This window comes from Heterodontus francisci, chromosome 17, assembly GCF_036365525.1.
Source record: "Heterodontus francisci isolate sHetFra1 chromosome 17, sHetFra1.hap1, whole genome shotgun sequence".
Lineage (NCBI taxonomy): Eukaryota > Metazoa > Chordata > Chondrichthyes > Heterodontiformes > Heterodontidae > Heterodontus > Heterodontus francisci.
Window position 1 is genome coordinate 33,131,779 of NC_090387.1, and position 22,333 is coordinate 33,154,111.

General features: G+C 42.9%; 1 protein-coding gene and 1 long non-coding RNA gene across 8 annotated transcripts in view; one reads left to right on the top strand and one right to left on the bottom strand.

The window, feature by feature from the left end:
• piezo1 (piezo type mechanosensitive ion channel component 1 (Er blood group)) overlaps positions 1-22,333 on the top strand; it is a 394,374-nt gene that overhangs the window by 18,122 nt on the left and 353,919 nt on the right. The gene's annotated exons all lie outside the window — the stretch shown is intronic.
• LOC137378819 (uncharacterized) lies at positions 10,209-13,203 on the bottom strand. Its single transcript, XR_010976662.1, has 3 exons — positions 12,993-13,203; positions 12,785-12,918; positions 10,209-10,253 (listed from the first exon to the last, which is right to left on the bottom strand). It is a non-coding gene; the product is annotated as an uncharacterized lncRNA (long non-coding RNA).

Sequence of the window (22,333 nt, forward strand, 5' to 3'; positions counted from 1 at the left end):
GGAAAGGAACAATATTAAAAGATATCGCGAGAGAAAGAGCAATGAAATTGAGTTAGTCTAGGTAGCTCCAGCGAAGGGTGAACACAGGCACAATAGGTTTGTTACTTCTGGCCTGATCTGAAACAACTTTTTCCCACTGGCATCCATTGCCTTTCATTAATTAGTAAAAATGTGCTTTGGAGTAAAATTGTAGCATATAACCAAAAAAGAGGGTGGTGGTTGTTGTATATCACTGTCACAATATTGTATGTTGTTGGCAGCGTAGTTGTCATGTTCCTCATTAAGGTCTCTGAGTCTGTGGATGGCTGAACATCGAATCTTCATTTGTATTTAAATTTTATTTACACTCTCCATTAGGATCTCTAGTTAGCACTTCTCACCCTAGCTCCTTCCAAGTCAACTGCCCATGTGACTATTACCACATTATCACTACAGTGGGAGGGGCTGCTTCACAAACCACTGACCACCTCCAGGCGCGTATCCATTGTCTCTCGAGATAAGGAGGCCCAAAAGAAAAGAAAAAAAGAATGGAGGGGTTACTCTCACTGTCTCAAACATTAACCCTGTCAAACCTTTATACTTCGGTGGTGGCTGGTTGGGGCCTGCATTCTTTGAATGTGTGATTGGGAGGTGCACTCCTGCTTCTCCTGGCGCTACATAAAGGCAAATATATTTTTAAAATCTTATCTTGGTTGCCTTTATGGACCACCTGTTAGCCGCATGTAGGCCTGGCTTTCCTGAGTGCTGTCGCCAGCTACCTCAAGGCAAACCAGTCTTGCAGAGTGGGTTTCAAACAGGCATGGACTCCTTTATTTACATACACAAAGGGTCTATGCATGTTAGAGGTTTAGGAGACCATTTGGCACCTGAAAAATAGGTGCGGTGCAGCCAATGTATCTAAAGTTCAGTAGAGTTGTGCTTGTCAGATAAGCAAATAGTTATATTGTTCATATTCTGTTTAGTTTTGTCAGCAGAAAATTCAAGATTCTAGTTAGAGAGTAGAACACAGATACAATGAGGATTTATATGATTTTATTTAATATGGTATACAAATAGTCATTTGGTAGTACAGAACTTGAGTATTGCTGAAAATAGAGATATTTTGTCGAAGCTTTTCGTCTTGCACTCATCAGGACAACTCGCAAGAATACCAATAAGAGTCATGCTACCAGGTTTAAATTTCAAACAAAGCTCGTCAGTTAACTGTCAGTCACCATAAACTGGTGCATTCTCGATGGCAATGCCTCTACCAATCAGCACTCTCTTCTCATACAGTATAAATTTGTTGTTTCCCTTACATTGGTATTCTTGAGTTGTCCTGATGAGTGCAAGACGAAAAGCTTTGACAAAATGTCTCTATTTTCAGCAATAATATGGTATAGCAGTAATTAGTTTATTGTGGCTATGAGAGAGTCACTGTTTTGTAGCATAATTTTAGTTGAAATTCTCAGTGTTGACAAAAAATTATATTTGTAATTTTCTTTTGAGGAAGATGATCTGAATAATTTTATGATTAATATCGAACAACTTTGTGCGTTACAGCACACGTTACAGAACACTTCTTCATAATCTTGAAGAGATTTGTCAGGTTAATCCATAATCTTTTCAGTCCTAACTTTTCAAATCTGTCTTCATAACTGTAACCCCTCATCCCTGGTAACAACCTAGTGAATCTGTGTTGTATCTTTTCTATTTTTTTTTTTCTGTAATGGGGTACCTAAAGCTACACAGAGCACTCCAGCAGTGGCCTAACTTACATCTTGTACAAGTTCAATCTTATCTTCTTGTTTCTAATATTCTGCCTTTAGGTGTAAAACCCAAGGGGGAGAATTTAATGCAGTCCACCGCAACAGATTTGGTGGCATGTCACGTGATATAATTAGGCAGGATGTGTTTATTTGCTTCTCAATGGCAAGATATTTTAGAGGAATTAAGTTGTTGGCGAGTTTGCGGCATCCCGGGGTTTCCCCAGCGGGGTGGCGGAGTGCAGCTTTGCATTTGTTTAAATAACATGAATACTCATTACCCTACTATAAGTCCAGATAAATTGGCGTAGAAACTGGGCGCCACGGGTTGCCTTTGTCGGTGGGAGAGGTCATTGCACCTCACTGGACAGCTACCGCCCGCCTCAAACCGGGCAGCCCCCGGTCAATAAGGTTCTGTCCCGCCACAGTCTGCCTGCTTCAATGGGTGCTTGGAGCTCAGGGTCATTGCCCGAAAGGTGGACTGATACACCGCACCAAACAACATGAAAAAAGGAAAGAAGGTACCAGACCTTCGCTTTGCAAGCTGGAACGTCAGAACTATGTGTCCTGGCCTGTCGGAAGACCTTACACAAATCAACGATTCTCGGAAGACCGCCATCATTAACAACGAGCTCAGTAGATTCAATGTGGACATTGCAGCACTTCAGGAGACTCGCCTCCCCGCGAGTGGCTCTCTAGCAGAGCAAGACTACACCTTCTTCTGGCAGGGCAGGGATCCTGAAGAACCAAGACAGCATGGAGTGGGCTTCGCCATCAGAAACTCCTTGCTCAGCATGATAGAGCCTCCCTCAAATGGCTCGGAACGCATACTGTCCATCCGACTGCTCACCACCTCTGGTCCAGTACACCTACTCAGCATCTATGCTCCAACACTCTGCTCCGCACCTGAAGCTAAAGACCAGTTCTATGAACAACTCCATAACATCATTAGCAGCATCCCCAACACCGAACACCTATTCCTGCTGGGGGACTTTAATGCCAGGGTTGGGGCCGACCATGACTCATGGCCCTCCTGCCTTGGGCGCTATGGCGTTGGAAGGATGAATGAGAACGGGCAGAGACTGCTTGAGTTGTGTACCTATCATAACCTCTGCATCACCAACTCGTTCTTTCACACTAAACCCTGTCACCAGGTTTCATGGAGGCACCCAAGATCACGTCGTTGGCACCAGCTAGACCTCATTGTCACAAGGCGAGCCGCCTTAAACAGTGTTCAAATCACACGCAGCTTCCACAGTGCGGACTGCGACACCGACCACTCCCTGGTGTGCAGCAAGGTTAGACTCAGACCAAAGAAGTTGCATCATTCCAAGCAGAAGGGCCACCCGCGCATCAACACGAGCAGAATTTCTCACCCACAGCTGTTACAAAAATTTCTAAATTCACTTGTAACAGCCCTTCAAAACACTCCCACAGGGGATGCTGAGACCAAGTGGGCCCACATCAGAGACGCCATCTATGAGTCAGCTTTGACCACCTACGGCAAAAGTGCGAAGAGAAATGCAGACTGGTTTCAATCTCATAATGAAGAGCTGGAACCTGTCATAGCCGCTAAGCGCATTGCACTTTTGAACTACAAGAAAGCCCCCAGCGATTTAACATCCGCAGCACTTAAAGCAGCCAGAAGTACTGCACAAAGAACAGCTAGGCGTTGCGCAAACGACTACTGGCAACACCTATGCAGTCATATTCAGCTGGCCTCAGACACCGGAAACATCAGAGGAATGTATGATGGCATGAAGAGAGCTCTTGGGCCAACCATCAAGAAGATCACCCCCCTCAAATCTAAATCGGGGGACATAATCACTGACCAACGCAAACAGATGGACCGCTGGGTTGAGCACTACCTAGAACTGTACTCCAGGGAGAATGCTGTCACTGAGACTGCCCTCAATGCAGCCCAGCCTCTACCAGTCATGGATGAGCTGGACATACAGCCAACCAAATCGGAACTCAGTGATGCCATTGATTCCCTAGCCAGCGGAAAAGCCCCTGGGAAGGACAGCATTACCCCTGAAATAATCAAGAGTGCCAAGCCTGCTATACTCTCAGCACTACATGAACTGCTATGCCTGTGCTGGGACGAGGGAGCAGTACCCCAGGACATGCGCGATGCCAACATCATCACCCTCTATAAAAACAAAGGTGACCGCGGTGACTGCAACAACTACCGTGGAATCTCCCTGCTCAGCATAGTGGGGAAAGTCTTTGCTCGAGTCGCTCTGAACAGGCTCCAGAAGCTGGCCGAGCGCGTCTACCCTGAGGCACAGTGTGGCTTTCGTGCAGAGAGATCGACTATTGACATGCTGTTCTCCCTTCGTCAGATACAGGAGAAATGCCGTGAACAACAGATGCCCCTCTACATTGCTTTCATTGATCTCACCAAAGCCTTTGACCTCGTCAGCAGACGTGGTCTCTTCAGACTACTAGAAAAGATCGGATGTCCACCAAAGCTACTAAGTATCATCACCTCATTCCATGACAATATGAAAGGCACAATTCAACATGGTGGCTCCTCATCAGAGCCCTTTCCTATCCTGAGTGGTGTGAAACAGGGCTGTGTTCTCGCACCCACACTTTTTGGGATTTTCTTCTCCCTGCTGCTTTCACATGCGTTCAAATCCTCTGAAGAAGGAATTTTCCTCCACACAAGATCAGGGGGCAGGTTGTTCAACCTTGCCCGTCTAAGAGCGAAGTCCAAAGTACGGAAAGTCCTCATCAGAGAACTCCTCTTTGCTGACGATGCTGCTTTAACATCTCACACTGAAGAATGCCTGCAGAGTCTCATCGACAGGTTTGCGTCTGCCTGCAATGAATTTGGCCTAACCATCAGCCTCAAGAAAACGAACATCATGGGGCAGGATGTCAGAAATGCTCCATCCATCAATATTGGCGACCACGCTCTGGAAGTGGTTCAAGAGTTCACCTACCTAGGCTCAACTATCACCAGTAACCTGTCTCTAGATGCAGAAATCAACAAGCGCATGGGTAAGGCTTCCTCTGCTATGTCCAGACTGGCCAAGAGAGTGTGGGAAAATGGCGCACTGACACGGAACACAAAAGTCCAAGTGTATCAGGCCTGTGTCCTCAGTACCTTGCTCTACGGCAGCGAGGCCTGGACAACGTATGCCAGCCAAGAGCGACGTCTCAATTCATTCCATCTTCGCTGCCTTCGGAGAATACTTGGCATCAGGTGGCAGGACTATATCTCCAACACAGAAGTCCTTGAAGCGGCCAACACCCCCAGCTTATACACACTACTGAGTCAGCGGCGCTTGAGATGGCTTGGCCATGTGAGCCGCATGGAAGATGGCAGGATCCCCAAAGACACATTGTACAGCGAGCTCGCCACTGGTATCAGACCCACCGGCTGTCCATGTCTCCGTTATAAAGACGTCTGCAAACGCGACATGAAATCGTGTGACATTGATCACAAGTCGTGGGAGTCAGTTGCCAGCATTCGCCAGAGCTGGCGGGCAGCCATAAAGACAGGGCTAAATTGTGGCGAGTCGAAGAGACTTAGTAGTTGGCAGGAAAAAAGACAGAGGCGCAAGGGGAGAGCCAACTGTGCAACAGCCCCAACAAACAAATTTCTCTGCAGCACCTGTGGAAGAGCCTGTCACTCCAGAAATGGCCTTTATAGCCACTCCAGGCGCTGCTTCACAAACCACTGACCACCTCCAGGCGCGTATCCATTGTCTCTCGAGATAAGGAGGCCCAAAAGAAGAAAGAAACTCGTAGTTAGGATTTAGTCCTACCTGGCAGATTAAGTGAACGGCGAGCAATATTTCCCTGCCACCTGGTTCACGACTGTTTCAACGTGGCATGCAACTGTTGGATTTGTGCAGTTCATTCTCAGGCCTGTGCTCTTCTCTTTAACTCAGCCACTAAACTACTACCAGGATTGGAATGGATGCTTGCCTGCAGGCTCAGCACCAGCAAGCGTGAATCATCTCGGGATGGCAGTGACGGCATGGGCGGGGGCTATATGGAGGAGCAGGGGAGGGAAGGGTGGGGTTGATCGGGTGCATGCAGGAACAGGGGAGGGTGGAGTGGGACGTCCAGGTTGTTGAATGTTTGGTATTGATGGTGAAGATACAGTTTATCAGCTGCGGGGATGATGGGTGGATTAGATCAGTAGTGAGTCAAGATATTTGGCAAGGGCCTAAAGGGAGGGATGAGTCCTGTTGATGTTGGAGAGCTGTGGGACAAATTGAGGGTTCTGGCTAGTAGAGGGAACGGTCACGGTCAGTGGGGCCAAATGGATCCTGTAAGTGGGGGGTGGGGTGGGGGGAAGGTCAAGACTAATGGGTGGTTAATTGACAGCTTCATATGGAGGGGAATAGGACTCGGCAGCAATGGTCAATTCAGTGTGAGGAGGTTCAAGGATAAGAGCTGGCATGTCAATAGTAACGGGAGTAGGAACATGGGGGAGGGATGGCATGAATATATTGATAACACTGTGTACGGTAGTGGGGGGGAGGCTCAATGCAAGGGTAACGCTCCCTGGGACTAGCCTGCTGTATTTGTGAATTGCAAAGGCTTCCACCTTTTAAACGTACAGCTGATTTGCGACCACAAAAGATGAATCATACATGTTTGTGCACGTTTCCCAGGGAGCTGTCATGACTCCTACATTTTGAGGAGCTCCCAGCTGCCAGCAGTTTTTGAGGAATCAGCCAAAGTGGACAGATGGATCCTGGGTGACCAGGGTTACCCTTTTTGTACATGATTGACACCAGTACCTCATCCCCAAAGCACTGCTGAAAAGAGGTACAATGTTGCTCACACATCCACCAGAGCCGTCATTGAACACGCCTTGACCGTCTGGAGGGGCTCTGCAGTACACACCACAGTGAGTGTTCAAATAATCATTGTCTGCTGTGCCTTGAACAACCTTGCGGCAACATTCTGCAGGCGGAGGAACAGGAGAGCACCAGTCTTCCTCAGATGAGGATGACAATGAAGAGGGTGAGGAGGAGGACAACAATGACAACGATGCTGTCATCGATATGAGGGCCATGGAGAGACATACAAGGGACATCAGGAAGAACCTCATTTTTGCACGTTTCAGCCAACAATAAGCCACATCATCCAGGAACGTTGGAGGAGAAACGTAACAATTCCCCACAGAAATTCCCTTTTGCATGAGGTCTTGTACAGCTCCAATCTTAATGAAGCACTGCTGCACTTTCATGTGATTGTAGCTCATAGATGATTTCAAATGCCAATGAATGTGACTACACACCACTACAAGCAGTATTAAGTTATGACTGTAGAAAATAAAAGTAAGGTATGACAGTATTGGAAAAAGTTATGAGTCATCAATAGGAAAACAGCCAGTGAAGGCTCAAATTCCAATGAGATTTGGACAACTGGACATTTCCTGAGATGCTTTGCAAACATCATTGTGTTCCTGCCATAGGTCTCCAGAAAACTCTTTTGTATCCATCCGTAACCAAGCAAAACATTACCGAGAGTGGATCAAATTTTGCATGAAATAAAAATGTTTTAATACCTCTTTGCAATCGTGACAATTTGTACAGTACCTGTACCACCTTCGTGCTCAAAACGGTTTCAATTTCCTTTTTCTCCCACTATGTCTAGGTACTACCCTGACATTAGCAGCTGAGGTGGAGTCAGTCTGCTCAGTGCAATGCCCCATTGCTGTGGATGACTGTGGCAGGTGTCCTCTGGAAACGGAGCCTTGATGGCTCCATCCTACTGGGGCTCTGCAGTATTGGTGCTTGAGTATCCCCCATGTGCTCGCCTGCTGGGAGGTAAGGGGCTCAATGTCGGAGGGTGGGGGGGGTTGAGGACGAGATGCCGCTTATCCTGGGTGTGTCCTGAAAGGAAGGCCCCGGAGAAGCTGGCTCGCGCTCCTCCTCCATCTATACGTACAATGGCATGTGGCTGCCTCCCTGAGGGAAAGGAGCTCCGAGAGAGAGGTCCAGGTTCGTCGTCTCCCCTCCCGCTTATACTCTGGAGCCCACGGCAACAGTGATGGAGTGCAGATCAAATCACATATGGCTTGAGTACTCAACCAGACTCACCACGGAGCTCGCCAAACTCTTGACTGAGGAAGCCATATGCTCAAATGCCTGGGACATGGCAGACATCATGACTTGCATGGACTCCTCCATGGCACGAGCAAAGCCACACAAGATCACTGGCATTTCTAACATATTTTCCACGTGTCTTTGCTGTACATCCAGCAACAAATAGAGAATCATGAGCGTGGGGCTGAGCAGGGGCCTGGTCCTCAGCAGTCCTCTGATTGTCAGGGGACCTGGCTGGCACATGCTCTCTCAGCTGCTGGAACGTGTCGGTGTTGTGACCACCAGCCTGTGACCCAGATTCTAATCTTAAACCCCCCCACAGACCGTGTGGACTTATCTGCGCTGGCAGAGGTGGAAGAAGAGGCAGGTAACAGTGCACCCTCTGAGGCATTGGCTTCTTCCTACCCAGAGGAGGATCCTTGGGGCACATGCCGTTCTGTGACTCGAGTGCAGGCATCTGCAGTGAAGCCACAAACGCATTTTAAGCATGTACTTCACGTGAGTTCAGACAATTTTCTTCAGTTTCCACTTACGGCTGCAAGGGCAGAAATGACACTTCATCCTTATGCCTTGTGACTCCTGCCTCGCCATCTCTGCTTGCCCTGCCTCCCTCCCCTCTCATGATCTCCTCAGCAGCCTCCTCAGCCGTGGTCAGCAGCCTGATGTTGGGGACCGTCTTCCCGTCTTAGCACACTCGCGCTGGTTGTGGCTTCATTTATCCTGCAGCAAACTGTGCAGATTTAATGACATGGCAAATGATGCATCACAACCATTGCGTACATGCATCAACATCCCTCATTCTGCATTGGCTTTCGCACAACACATCCAGTCACAGTAACAATGCCCATCTTCTTCACCTTCGTGTATGGCACCAAGGCTGCTCACACCTTCCACTGCATTCCTTGTGTACCCTCCACCTTAAGCACACCGAGCCAAGTAAGAAAACATACAAACATACGAATTAGGAACAGAAGTAGGCCCATTTGGCCCCTCGAGCTTGCTCCTCCATTCAATAAGATCATGGCTGATCTGTTTGTGTCTCAAATTCCACATTCCCATCTACTCCAATAGCTTTTGATTCCCTTGCCTAACAAGAATTTATCTACCTCCACCTTTGAAATTATTCAATGACCCGCCTCCACCACTTTCTGAGGCAGAGAGTTCCAAAGTTGCACAACCTTCAGAGAAAAAATTTCTCCTCATCTCTGTCCTAAAAGGGTGACCCCTAATTTTAAAACATTGCCCCCTAGTTCTGGACTCGCCCACAAGAGTAAACATTCTTTTCACATCCACCTTGCAAAAGACAGTTCAGGATCGTACACTTCAGTCAAGTCTCCCTGCACTCTTCTAAACTTCAGTGAAAACAAGCCCAGTCTGTCCTACCTTTCTTCATAAGACAGCCTGCTCATTCCAGGTATAAATCTAGTAAACCTCCTCTGAACCGCCTCCAATGCATTCACATCCTTCCTTAAATAAGGAGACCAAAACTGCACACAGTATACCAGATGTGGTCTCATCAATGCCCTGTATAACTGAAGCATAACATCCTTACTTTTTATTTTCAATTCCTCTCGTAATAAAGGATAGCATTCCATTGGCCGTCTTTATTACTTTCTGTACCTGCATACTAACGTTTTGTGACACATGCACTTCGGAATTCTGCAGTCATTCTCCATTTAAGTAATACTCTGCTTTTTTTATTCTTCCTACCAAAGTGAATGACTTAACATTTTCCCACATTACATTCCATCTTCCAGATTTTTGCCCACTGACTCAACCTATCAATATTGGTCTGCAAACTCTTTATGTCCTCATCACAACATACTTTCCTACCTATTTTTGTGTCATCTGCAAATTTATCTGTCATGCCATCAGCAAAGTCACTGATATAAATTGTAAGAAGTTGAGGCCCAGCACAGACCCTGTGGGACTCCACTTACCACATCCTGCCAATCAGAAAAGGACCCATTTATGCATACTCTCTGTTTTCTGCCAGCCAGCCAATCTTCTATCCATGCTAATACTTTACCCCCTACACCATGAGCTCCTACTTTGCGCAATAACCTTTTATGTGGCACCTTGTCAAATGCCTTCTGGCAATCCAAGTACAGTACGTCAACAGACTCCCCTTTATCCTTCAAAGAACTTCAAAATATGGAACAGGCTCACCAGGACCACTTACCCTCGCTGATCTGTGCAAGTCATTGATTAGCTTGCAGCAATGCACCCATGTTCTACTGGTTTTTCCACAGTTTGAGACCTTCTCCACTACCTCCAGCCTTGGTGAGGTGGGAGGGTCTTCTGACTCCATATGCAGGGAAGAGGACCTCCCGCCTTTCCCTGACGGCCTGGAGGAGAACCTACAGGGAGGCATCACTGAACCGTGGGGTGGGATGCTGCCTGCTGGCTGCCATGAGATTCACTTTGGCTGTAGGGAAAATAAATGATATGAAGTTGGTGGTCACCTTTCACAAAATAAGGGAGGCAAAAACATTTAAGTAAAAGCTTCAAGTTAAGTGAGTCTGAAGATTCTTGCATGAAAGGAAGGCCGCTGATTCTTGAGGCTGAAAGCACAGAATGTTTCATATTTGTGGCGATCATGGTGCTTGGGGCAGTGATAGCGGGTTCCACCAATGAAAGGCCACCCCTGGCACATGATCCCACATGTTCCCCGTGCCCGTTGCCGCATGGCTAATTTAAATACAAAATTGCATGGGAAATGGCATTTACGGCGGGAGCGGAAGTTAGGACAACTTCCGGTCCTGCCATCGGGAATGCTGCAGCACTCAAGATTCCACCCAAGGATTCCATTTGCCTTTTTAACGGGCTTAACTACTTGCAATGCCAACTGTTACAGACCTGCATATCTGTACAATGAAGACTGTTTGTTCCTCCATTTCATTTGAATTCTTCCATTTTAGCGTGCCTTTCCTTTCTTTTTAAAAAGTATTATTTAACATCTTTTTACATTGAACTGCATCTGCCTATCTTCATAAACTATCTGTGCCTATTTGCTTGCAACTATTCTTTAATGTCACTCTTTAACGATTTGTATTTGAGAAAGGTAAGCAAAGCCCTAACAGGCCAGTTAAGAAATGGAAATGTTAGAACTTTGAAGGGGTATAGTCCACATAACTGCAATTATCGTGGCTCTGAGCCATGAGACTAATGGAAGGTTAGATGAATGTGCTATATGTAGAACTTACAATGTTAGTATGGGAATAGCAGACAGTAAGACATTTGCATCACAGGAGACATATATAAATGCTCATGTTTTGGAAAATAACATGCATCAAGTTTGTTTTTGATAGAATCATACAAAAAACATGAAAGCTCTTGCAAGTCTATTGTACATTTCAAAATACAGTTCCACTATAATGCTAGTGTAACCTTTTAAAAGGTTTTCAATGTCATTGAAATACGATATGCATTAGAAACTTAACTCGATCCAATTTAAGATAAAATTAAACAATAGACTTCATTGTCATGTGTATGTTCTACTCCCAGCCTAAGTATAAATGTCTTTATTTTGGACATTACCTGTAGTGCTAATATTACTTTCCTTTGTCAGTTTTTTTTTTAATCTACAGATTTGCTCCATGTACTTAAATATTAGAGTTAAACATTTAGTGAGAACTGAAGAGTTGTTCTTTGTTACAGTATATACATTGTAAGTTTATTTCCCTGAATAGACTTCGTTGAAGCAGAATTAAAAAGATCAACTTCTATTTGCTTTAAATTGTCAGTCATTTGTTGAAATCTTCAGCTACTTCTCAATGTAAACTTCCAGCTGGTTTACTGAAGATAGTCCAGACAGTATATTCAAATATATTTCATTGCATTGTAACCATTTGGTCACCTTTTTCAATTCAGATTACACCACTTTCCTTTTGTGGAATATGATGGTTATCAGCATTTCCTTTACAAATTGCCTTAACCAATGTTAAAAACCGAATGCATCAATGTAGCCAAATATAATCCTCTGTGTACTGAGAGAATATTTAATACTTTTTTTTTTCAAAATCCGACCCTCAAAGTATAACACTGCTGAAAAAGAATCCATTTTAAAAATAGTGTCTATTGGCAAATAAAGGCAGCTGGATAAAGCAAGTGGTTTTACTTGCAACCAGCATGTTCCCATTTAAGGGTTTCCATTTATATTAGAAATTAGAAATGGAGAAATGCATAGGACATTTTTAAATGTGTGTATAATGCTGCACAAGGGTCTGGAAGGGAATGGTATGACGTGGATTTGAATTCGTGGTTCCTCACATGGTGAACTGGAAACCTTGCACTTCCCTTTAGGGAGAGAAGATTGATGGATGAGTCACCTGGTTTCCTCACTTGTCTCACTGGTTGCAGAAAATTAATGACAAAACTCTTAATCATTGAATGGTGTTTTGCGTGAAGAGATTTTGGGGATGAGATTGTGTGGGAAATGCACTTTAGTTCTTAAAAAAAAAAAATCCTTTTTTGCATTTTATAATACAAGAGATACCATGGGAATTCTACCCAAATCCATCAAGACAAATCATAAGTTTTCATTCTTTTTCAGATATATTTTGGGTGAAATCGTGATCTTCCTCCTTTAGAAGGAGCATAATTCCCCACCTCTTCCCTAATCACCAGATCTTCAGTTCTAACATACTCTGTGGAGCTCTTGTTTATCTGGTGCATGATGTGTGTTATGCTAGGAGAGAAGCACATGCTGAAACATGCTTTTTACCTTTTTTGGGGGGATTTTCAGAATAAAGCAGAAGTCAATTCTTTTTATAGAGTTGACATCAGAGCTTGAGATTTCCAGTCATTGCAGAAAAACTTGCTCCATTACTGAAAGAGTAATGTAGTTATTAAATAATTTTAGATTGAGTGTTTTATTTTGCAATAAGAAAATCCTAAACTGAAACCATACAGTAAAATGATATGCTTGAAAAGCATGTAAAACATAGTGATACTTACCTACATTTGAATCAGATACACAAAATAGGTTTGATCATTCATAATATGAAAGGAAGAGAGTAGAATGCTTTATAGTTTTTCAGACAGCAACGGTCTGATCTGGCTTGTCCTGATGGGCAATTCTTTTTGAGCTCCTGAAATAAAAATATATAAATTTAAATAAATTACCACATTGAAATTAAATTATATATGTGCCATTTTTGCTTACTTCTGTTGATCTAATTGGTAAAGAAGACCCATTTGTTTTGTCTTGTGTTGATCATCCCACTTGGTTTTGATGTTGATCATCCTGTTGTAAATGGCACTTTAAAACTTTCAAGTTCACAACAAAATGTGAATTTGACTTGCAGCTGGTATTTACAGTATCTTCTGTTTCAAGCTCTTTGTCCATCTGTGTCCTAGGTAGTTAAGCTAGTGAACTGCTGTGGCTGCTCAGTAAGTCCTCTGTGTGCCCGTTTTCCTGAATCTGAGAAATTGTGCAATTGTTGACACCAACATTGATATGGCGGAGGGGGAGGGATCGGTGTCCTGTCCAGTCAGAAGTAGCTCTGTGCCAAGACGAACGTAGTTTTGCAGTGGCACAGCATAGGAACTGTGATATTTGGTCCTCTTGCATTTTATATTTATTTGTTGGAGTTTTGCTAATGGAAGAAACGTTATCTGTTAAATATTGTGATGAATGTATTCCGTTATCAACCTATGCTGGATAAACCTTCTGCTTTTGAGACATTATTTGACTCGCTAAGTAATCAAATGTAAAGGTCCACTGATGGGATGTGCCCTCCATACAGAATCTGTTATTTTGTTTAAAAATGTTTGATGTTTTAGGGCTCTTTCAGTTGAACCTTTGTTGCACAGACTCAGCAGCAATCTAATTTGAATTGGTTTGCTTGTCCATGTCGCTCAAGTTAGTATAGAATATAAATTCAGCAGAAACTCTTTCTCGCAGTTTTTAACTAGAGGTGAGCTTTATAACAATAGTTCAAATAGGTAAATTTATTGTATGAACCATCAGTAAAGGCAGACTTAAAAATATAATTTTGTCAAAGAATTCAGAATTTTGCTCCCTTTTCTGGTCAATCTGAATGTCACTTGGTAATGAACTTTCTAGTTAACAATTAAACTGTACAGCTTTGCTTCTCTCTACAGAAACCCATCTAACCAACAGCCATTAAATGACACCAGCAACTTGTATTAAAGTATCACTGCTCAGCTGGGCCCTTTTTCCTCATTAAATATATAGAATACTGTTGAAGTTTGCACCTACATCTATCACAATTTTATCAGAGCTGTTTAATTCCCATACGGGAGCTTCAGTTATACAAGGTGCAGGCTGACAATCTGTGATATGTTTGATATTAGATCAAGTGTCTCCATGAAACCAAGTCCACTTGAATGCCCAGCTGTTCCTCTCAGGCTTTACAAATATCTTGCAAGCCTTTGTCACAGCATTGTAATATACTTTCAATGAGCATGAGTTGGCTTTGTTTCTCAACAAGTCAAAGGATTAAAATGAATTAGAATCTTCCATATATAGTTACAGAACACAAGAAGTAGGAGCAGGAGTAGACCATGTGGCCCATTGAGCCTGCTCTGCCATACAAAACGATCATGCAGATCTTAGTCTTCAATTCCACTTTCCTGCACGCTCGCCATACCCCTTGATTCCCTGAATGACCAAAAAAATAATCTACCCCAGCCTTAAATGTATTCAACGATGGAGCATCCACAACCCTCTGGGGTAGAGAATTCCAAAGATTCACAACCCTTCGAGTGAAGTAATTTCTCCTTACCTTAAATGATCGGCCCCTTATCCTGAGACTGTGCCCCCATGTTTTAGATTCGCTGACCCATCGGAAATAATCTCTTGCGTGTCTACCCTACAAGAACAATATGGTAGAAAGGGTTATAGCCATATTTAATAGGTCAATGTCAGTCAGCTTTTTTTTATAGTAATTGTTTGGGAAATCTTACAATATCTGAAATTGTCAGAAGTAACCTTACTGGTGACGTTGCTACTTATTGTTTACCATTTAACTGCATTGGGCTCTGCACTCCCTGAAAGTAACTTTTTTGAATTAACAGTATCTGGCTGCCTTCTGTTTTTCTGCAACAGATGTACTAGCTGGATTTCCAGCTTCCTGTTAAAGGCTTTTGCTGTCTGTCATATCATTTGTCACCCAATTCAGAGGAAGTTGTGAAGGCAGCACCTTATCAGAGTGTATGTGACTTGGTGTGGAAAAGCATGGGTGGGAGGATAAAATATTATTGTGTCCACATGGATGGTTAGAAAAAGAATCCAAAGCAAAACAGCAGATCTAGAAAGTTAACCTCTTGCAGTGCTAAAATAAAAGCTCCATATTTTTGTATTATACATTGTAATAATATGCACTGCAGCTTTGTTAAGTGTATAAGGAGCAGTTGACCTTTGCACTACTTGAATGCCAAACATAAGCTCAAATGTGTTCTGTTTAAATTTCATTTATATCTGTGAAAATTAATTTTTATAACTCACAGTTGGGTAAATACACTGTCCAGTGTGGAAATGAGCCACTCAGAACAACAAGGTCAATTCATAGTCTTTGCTGAACTGTCTGATTTTTGGCTAAGGTAGAGGCAGTACAAATGTTTTCAACAGCCTAGGCGAGGAATTGAAAAATGAACAAGATTCCACTTCCTAATTGTTACCAAGTGACCCCTGTGGAAAGTGCAGGCATGTGGATTTCTCTTGAGGACAGATCTGGTTTGATTGCAGTCTCTCATTGTTGAGTAATGTATATACATTTACTATTTAGGATCTAATGGTCAGTTTCATAAAGTACCAGAAGCGTACATCTATGGAATTATATCCAAGTATGAATCAATGCCTTCAAGAGAAGAGGGCAAAAAGGTGAAAACAAATGTTTTTTTTTTGTCATAGTTAATTTTTCTCTTTATTTTGTTAGGTGTTAAGTAATGTATCATTCTTTAATAGGGAGATGGGTCAACTGCTCCCAGGTATCTGGCACTGTCACTTTGAACACGCCTCGAGGATATGTATGTCTCTAATGTTCATTCAGTATAAGAAACCACCCTGCCTCTTCATGTTTTTGGTGGCAGGCAGATAGCAGGAAATTACCATGCAGGATTTGTGCTGATTTGCTATTAATAATGCATTAGCATGACTTTTGTTTAAGAAACAGTTGCACATATGGAGAAAAATTATGGTTTCTAGAGCTGTTTTACCAACTATCTGGCTTTCCCAGGAGAACTGACATTGTAAGGATACTCATCACTGGCCTTTAGCTTTTTCTTTGTATGAATTGGGAGCGAGGACAGGATGTCAGCCAGTTTGGTTGTGTTGTGAGATGTTTAGAATAGTAGAATGAATGCTGGCAGGCCAAGTATGCTTAATGGTGATGTCATGTGTAGATAGACAGGCAGTAAAAAACTGTTGGATAAATTCTCCATTTTTCCATCAAATTCTCTTGGATTTCATTTATACACCAGCTTTCCACCTGGAATAAATTCTTGTGGTTTCTATCAATATAGATTTATATATGAATCATTATGTCAACTGGCTAGCAATTCTAGAAGATTATTTTCACTTTCCCCCCCATATGCCAAAAACAAAGAATTTTAGTGCAGTCGATTCATAAACATAAACTTATCACCTCAGTAACTTTATTACATCTTTCTCCAGACTTTTATGTGTGACTTCTTCAAACTGAGTTTCATTTAAGAGCTGTTGTACCCCATGCCAATGAATTCCCAGTTACAATGACATTTGCCTGCTGTACATAATTTTTTAAAAAACTTTTATCGAAGAAGTGTTTTCCAGAACCTTCTCTAAGTTCCTTTTTAGAGGTACTCTTATGAATAACTCTTTAGAAGAGCAAGGAAAAATTACTAGAAAAGGCAGTGACTCATGTTCTGGTACTTTGCCCAGATGACCAGTCTTTATGTGCAAGTCTATACTGTGAGTTTTGGCAGGCTGTTTAGCACAGGAGTGTGGGGGTGTCCAACTTGGCCTAATCATTTCCTTACTGCAGATTCACATATGGACTTTGCAGTAAGGGTCACTGATTAGTCATCAGGAGCAGGCACTCTTGCTTTGCACTCACCAAAAAGCCAAGGGGCACTAAGACCATCGCAACTTCATTTGACACCAGCTAATTCAACACTAAATCCAGCATCTTCCTGGTACGAGTGGCTCACTACTGCATAATGTGATGCATTTACCCATTAAATCAACACTGACTTTGATGGAAATAAAAATTGGGAGAGATGTAAAATGGGCTACTGATCATCTGTTTTACATTATTGTACAAAGTCAAAATTACCCACACTGTCGATATTCACAGTCTAATGCCATTTGGGCTAAGTGCTGGAGGATTACCAATGACCAAGTAACCATACTTAAGCAAAAGCTGGCACTTCAAAGAGCAGAGATAAAAAAAAAATTGAAACTGCTGTTTGGACTCCGAGTGGTGACAACTGAGCATTGGAAGTGATGGTCAATGCCACAGTGTGGGAGGATGCAGACTTGTTCTCTTTACTCTGTGCCAAACAATGGGTTACTACACAGATGTTGGGGCATCCCATAAAGGAGGAAAGGGAGTGAAGATTGGATAAAGCAGTAAGTAATGCTTCCAAAATGGGTATGGGCAGAGGTCTGAAAGCAGACTACAAGCTTACCTTTTCATGGGTAGAGATGTGAATCTAGGCAGACTGAAGAATGTGGGTAAATTATTTATAAAATAAACTGCTGCTCAGGTAAATATTGCAAATGACAACACTAGAAATCAGAATGAGTAAATTTTCTTTGAGCAAGTACCTAGAAAGGGTGGATACAATTCCTGACACTGTAATAGGAAATGTTGATTAATCTTGTGTTTTATATGTTCACCAGAGAACATTAGAGCAGACTATGTTGCAATTAATTATTATTGCAGTCATTTTCCATAAAAACAGGATGCAAAGGTGACATAGGAGGTAAGACAGTAATCCAGTTTTTCCAATAATTTGGGTAAAATGCTCTGGACACAACTATTTAACTCAAATTAGATTAAGACATCCTTTTTAATAATACATGTATCTGTTTAAGTAGATTAACAGATTTAATTGTAAAAGCATTTGGAGTATTATGTCTTTATTAAAATATGGCAATAAACATTGAAATTGCAACCCTTGTCTTTTTATGTTTGCTTTTGTGAATCTTGAGTGCTTACTTTCTCCCTCACCCCGTCTCTTACGCGCCCCCCCCCCCCCCCCACCAAGTGATGCTAGATTATAGACAGATTTGTGTTAAACTGATTATTTAATGATCAACTGTTCTCTCTCTCGCTCATGATTTGCCTCCCTTCCTCTCCTTTCCTGAGGATGTTGACTTCTTACTGGGGACCCAGTTACCCTCCAGAATCTTGATTACATGTCCATTATTCAAGCTTCAGCTTTCAATTGAGTATTAATAGGGCACAGATGGTTGTGAGTTCAAGTCTCACTACAGATTTGAGCGCAAAATGTCTCCTGACACTTCAGTGGATACTGGGGAACGCTGCATTGTTTGGGGTGCCATCTTTCATAACATAAGAACATAAGAAATAGGAGCAGGAGTAGGCCATTCGGCCCCTCAAGCCTGCCCCGCCATTCAATAAGATCATGGCTGATCTGCCCCAGACTTCAACTCCTCTTTGGTCTCAGCTCCTCATAGCCCTCAACTCCCTGATATTTCAAAAATCTATCTACCTCCTCTTTAAATACTTTCAGTGATCTAACCTCCACAACTCTCTGGGGTAGAGAATTCCAGACATTCACTATCCTCTGAGAGAAGAGATTCCTTCACATCTCAGTTTTAAATGAGTGTCCACTTATTCTGTAATTATGTCCCCTAGTTCAAAAATCCCCCACTAGTGGAAACATCTTCACGACATCAACCCTGTCTAGCCCCCTCAGACTCTTGTACGTTTCAATAAGATCACCCCTCATTCTTCTAAACTGAAATGAATGAAGGCCTAACCCGTTTAGCCATTCTTGATAAATCAACCCTTCATCCCAGGAATCAGCCTAGTGAATCTCTTTTTTTGAACTGCCTCCAATCCCAGTATATCCTTTCTTAAATATATGGGGACCAAAACTGTACACTGTAGTCCAGGTGCGACCTCACCAGCGCCCTGTACAGTTGTAATAAGACTCCCCTATTTTTAAACTACAACCCCCCAGCATTAAAGGCCAAAATTCCGTTTGCTGCCTTAATTACTTGCTGCACCTGCATGCTAACTTTCTGTGTTTCATTGACAAGAACACCCAGATCCCTCTGTGCTGCACTTTTTTGGAGTCTCTCCCCATTTAAATAATAGTCTGCCTTTTGATTCTTCCTACCAAAGTGCATGACCTCACACTTTCCTACATTAAACTCCATCTTCCAAGTTTTTGCCCACTCACTCAACCTATCTATGTCCCCTTGCAGATTCCTTATGTCCTCATCACAACATGCCCTCCCACCTATTTTTGTAACATCAGCAAATTTGGATATATTACACTCTGCCCCCTCCTCCAAGTCATTAATATAGATAGTAAATAATTGAGGCCCTAGGACTGATCCTTGTGGAACTCCACTAGTTACGTCTTTCCAACCTGAAAAAGACACATTAATCCCGACTCTCTGTCTTCTGTGAGATGAGGTGTTAAGCTCTGAGGTCCTTGTCTATCAAGATAAAATCATGTAATAGCCCTGTGCATACATGAAGAGAAACAGGGCGTTCTCCCAGTGTTCAAGATAACATCCTTTCCTCAGTGAAAAACATAGCTACATAACAGTGACTACATTTTATAGAATTGTGGAGTAGTAGAATGGTTACAGCAGAGAAGGAGGCCATTCGGCCTATCATGTCCATGCCGTCTCTGCAAGAGCAACTCACCTAGTCTTAAAAGTACTCGATTGACTGTAAAATGCTTCAGTACATCATGAGGAGCTAAAATACACTATGGAGTCAGATTTTGCCCTCAGTGGTGAATGAGTGGCACTAGTGTTTATTACACTTGCACATAGACTTTCTATGGGATTTTGCACGGGAACTTACTGTAAAGTAAAAGAGAGCCAAAAAAAACACAGCGCCCTCTACACAGCAACTGGAGCCTGTGTGAACTGGGCAAATCCCTGTCTATCTTCTGAACAAATCAAGTTGAAAAATCATTAATTAGCAGCATTGAGTCTGAACCAGGAAGCTGCTGTTTGATTTTGAATTCGAAGTTAAGTCAGCAGAAAGTGAAATACAGAGAGGGAAAGGGCAAGAGGAAATTTAATTTTTTTTAATGCTTCAAATTTTTTATTTTTAAAAAGCCTCCAACAATGATTAAAATCTGAAGCAATGAGACTCCATGCTTGTAAAAGTTAATTTTCAGCGCCAAAGATTTTTTTGGCAGTAATTGTGTGGACTCCTGCCCCTCTGCAGCTGTAATGTGTTCAGACAAGTTTAGTCTGTACCTAAATCATAAATAACACAACTTCAGACCATTCAATGTATTTGAATAGGGAGCTAGAAACTGGTATTAAAGGTCTGCTCAGGTCTGCAAATGAGACCCAACCCGAGCCCAACAGAACCCCATCCGATCCCGAACCTGACCTGGCCCATTTTTTCCCCGTGCCCAACCCAACCATCTTGCCTTCCGTTTTTCACTTTGTACCTTACCTGTACAAGCTTAAAATAACTCTAACAAAACCACCTTTAAAGTCCAAAAAGTAAATTAACATTAGATTCACTTACCTGAGGTGGTGATAGAGCGTGTCCGATCTGGCTCGACCCAACCTGAGCCCGAATGCCAGACCCAGAAGTGTGACCCGAACCGACCCAAATCCAACGCATGTCATTGGGTCCCATCTGGTTCGGGTCGGGTAGCAGGCCTTTAACTGATATAGTAATTTTGAAGGAGAAGGGCATTTCAGACAGCAAATTCTGGATTTCTGCATTTAACTGTGCATGTGTGGAAGCTACTGTCTGATTTCCACGTCAATAATGCTGAACGCTGTTAGCCTATAAGTTACTTCCACCACAAATTCTGCCCCTACATAAATGCCAGTTCTTTTCAAAAGACTGGAGATGTGCTTGGATCGAAATTCATATTTGTGATGGTTTTATTGATTCTTACTCGGCAGATGTTAAACTTAGTGTTATCTTTTTAAATCATGGCAATTGTACAATAATACAACTATGCAGTCAAGAATGAGCCTGCTTTATGGGGAACTTTAAAGCAAAGGGAAAGTTCGGACTGGTGTACCAAGTGTGTTCTGATGCTTTAATGCTTTTCTGTCTGTGATCACGATATTTTGGTGAGACATTCAAGTTGTTCCCGAACATTTGATTTACAGTGGAGCTGGAGGAACTGCCATGTACAGATATTTCTTGGTCTGGTTTTCCAAATGCATGTTGTCCTTATTAAGAGAAGGATAAATTTATTTTCATTTTAATTTAAGAAAGAAGCATGGAAAAATTATGCAGTTTCAGACAGGAGCAATTGTTTGAAAATTCTTACATTCTGTGAAGGAAGTTTGACTTGATTTGAGAAATGTGGGATTCGTTGAGACATGTTTCAAAAAAATGTTGACTTGGAAAAAACTAATGACATCACATTTCAGGCTACTGTTTTCCTCTAGGCTGATTTGTTTGCCTCCTGCTATAAGTGACATTTTATAATACGGCAAACTAAATGCATTGGTGCACTGTTCAAGCGACTGTATTTGCTGTGCCATGGAGTAGTGGGTCAAAGCTACTTCCTATATAGAGGGAGAAACTATTTGGCGGTTGTACTGTCCTCTGGGGTAGAGGTCTGCTCGGGTCTGCAAAAAAAAAAAACGACCCGAGTCCGACAGAACCACACCTGACCCGAGCCCGATCCGGCCTGAGTCCTTCCATTTTTTTCCCGTGCCCGACCAGACTCGACCATCAGTTAACTTAACTTCCGTTTTTCACTTAGTTATTTTAAGCTTGTGCAGATCAGCAAGTAACAAAACCACCTTTCTAGTCCAAAAATTAAATTAACAGTGGAACCACTTACCTGTGATCGAGCGTGTCCGACCCAACCTGAATGCCAGACCCGGAAGTGCAACCCGACCCGAACCGAACCCGACGCATGTCGTCGGGTCCCGTCTGGTTTGGGTCAGGTAGCAGGCCTTTATTCTGGGGCAGGATTTCAATTCCGTGGTGGGGAGCCGGACGTGTTCATTTCTGGGTCCCAACCCTGCACCGTGTCAGCAGCATGTATGCATTGCAATTTTAATATGGCAAATTAATTGACCCAGAATCACGTTCGCTCCTTTATTAGCGGTGGCGGATGCAGGAAGGAGGTGGGACATAGGCAGCAGCGGGCCCTATTTAAAAGGTGAGTGGCAGCCATTGCTGTGATTATCGTTCATCCCCATGATGCAAGGAGGAACAGAGCAGAGGGCAGTGGTCAGGATGGGCCCCTGTGTTAGGGCAGCCCATCATTTTTCTGATGCCTCACTGGAGTTGCTGCTGGAGGTCGTGACTGAACAGAGAAACATCTTGCACCGTGCCAGAGCAACAGAAAGCC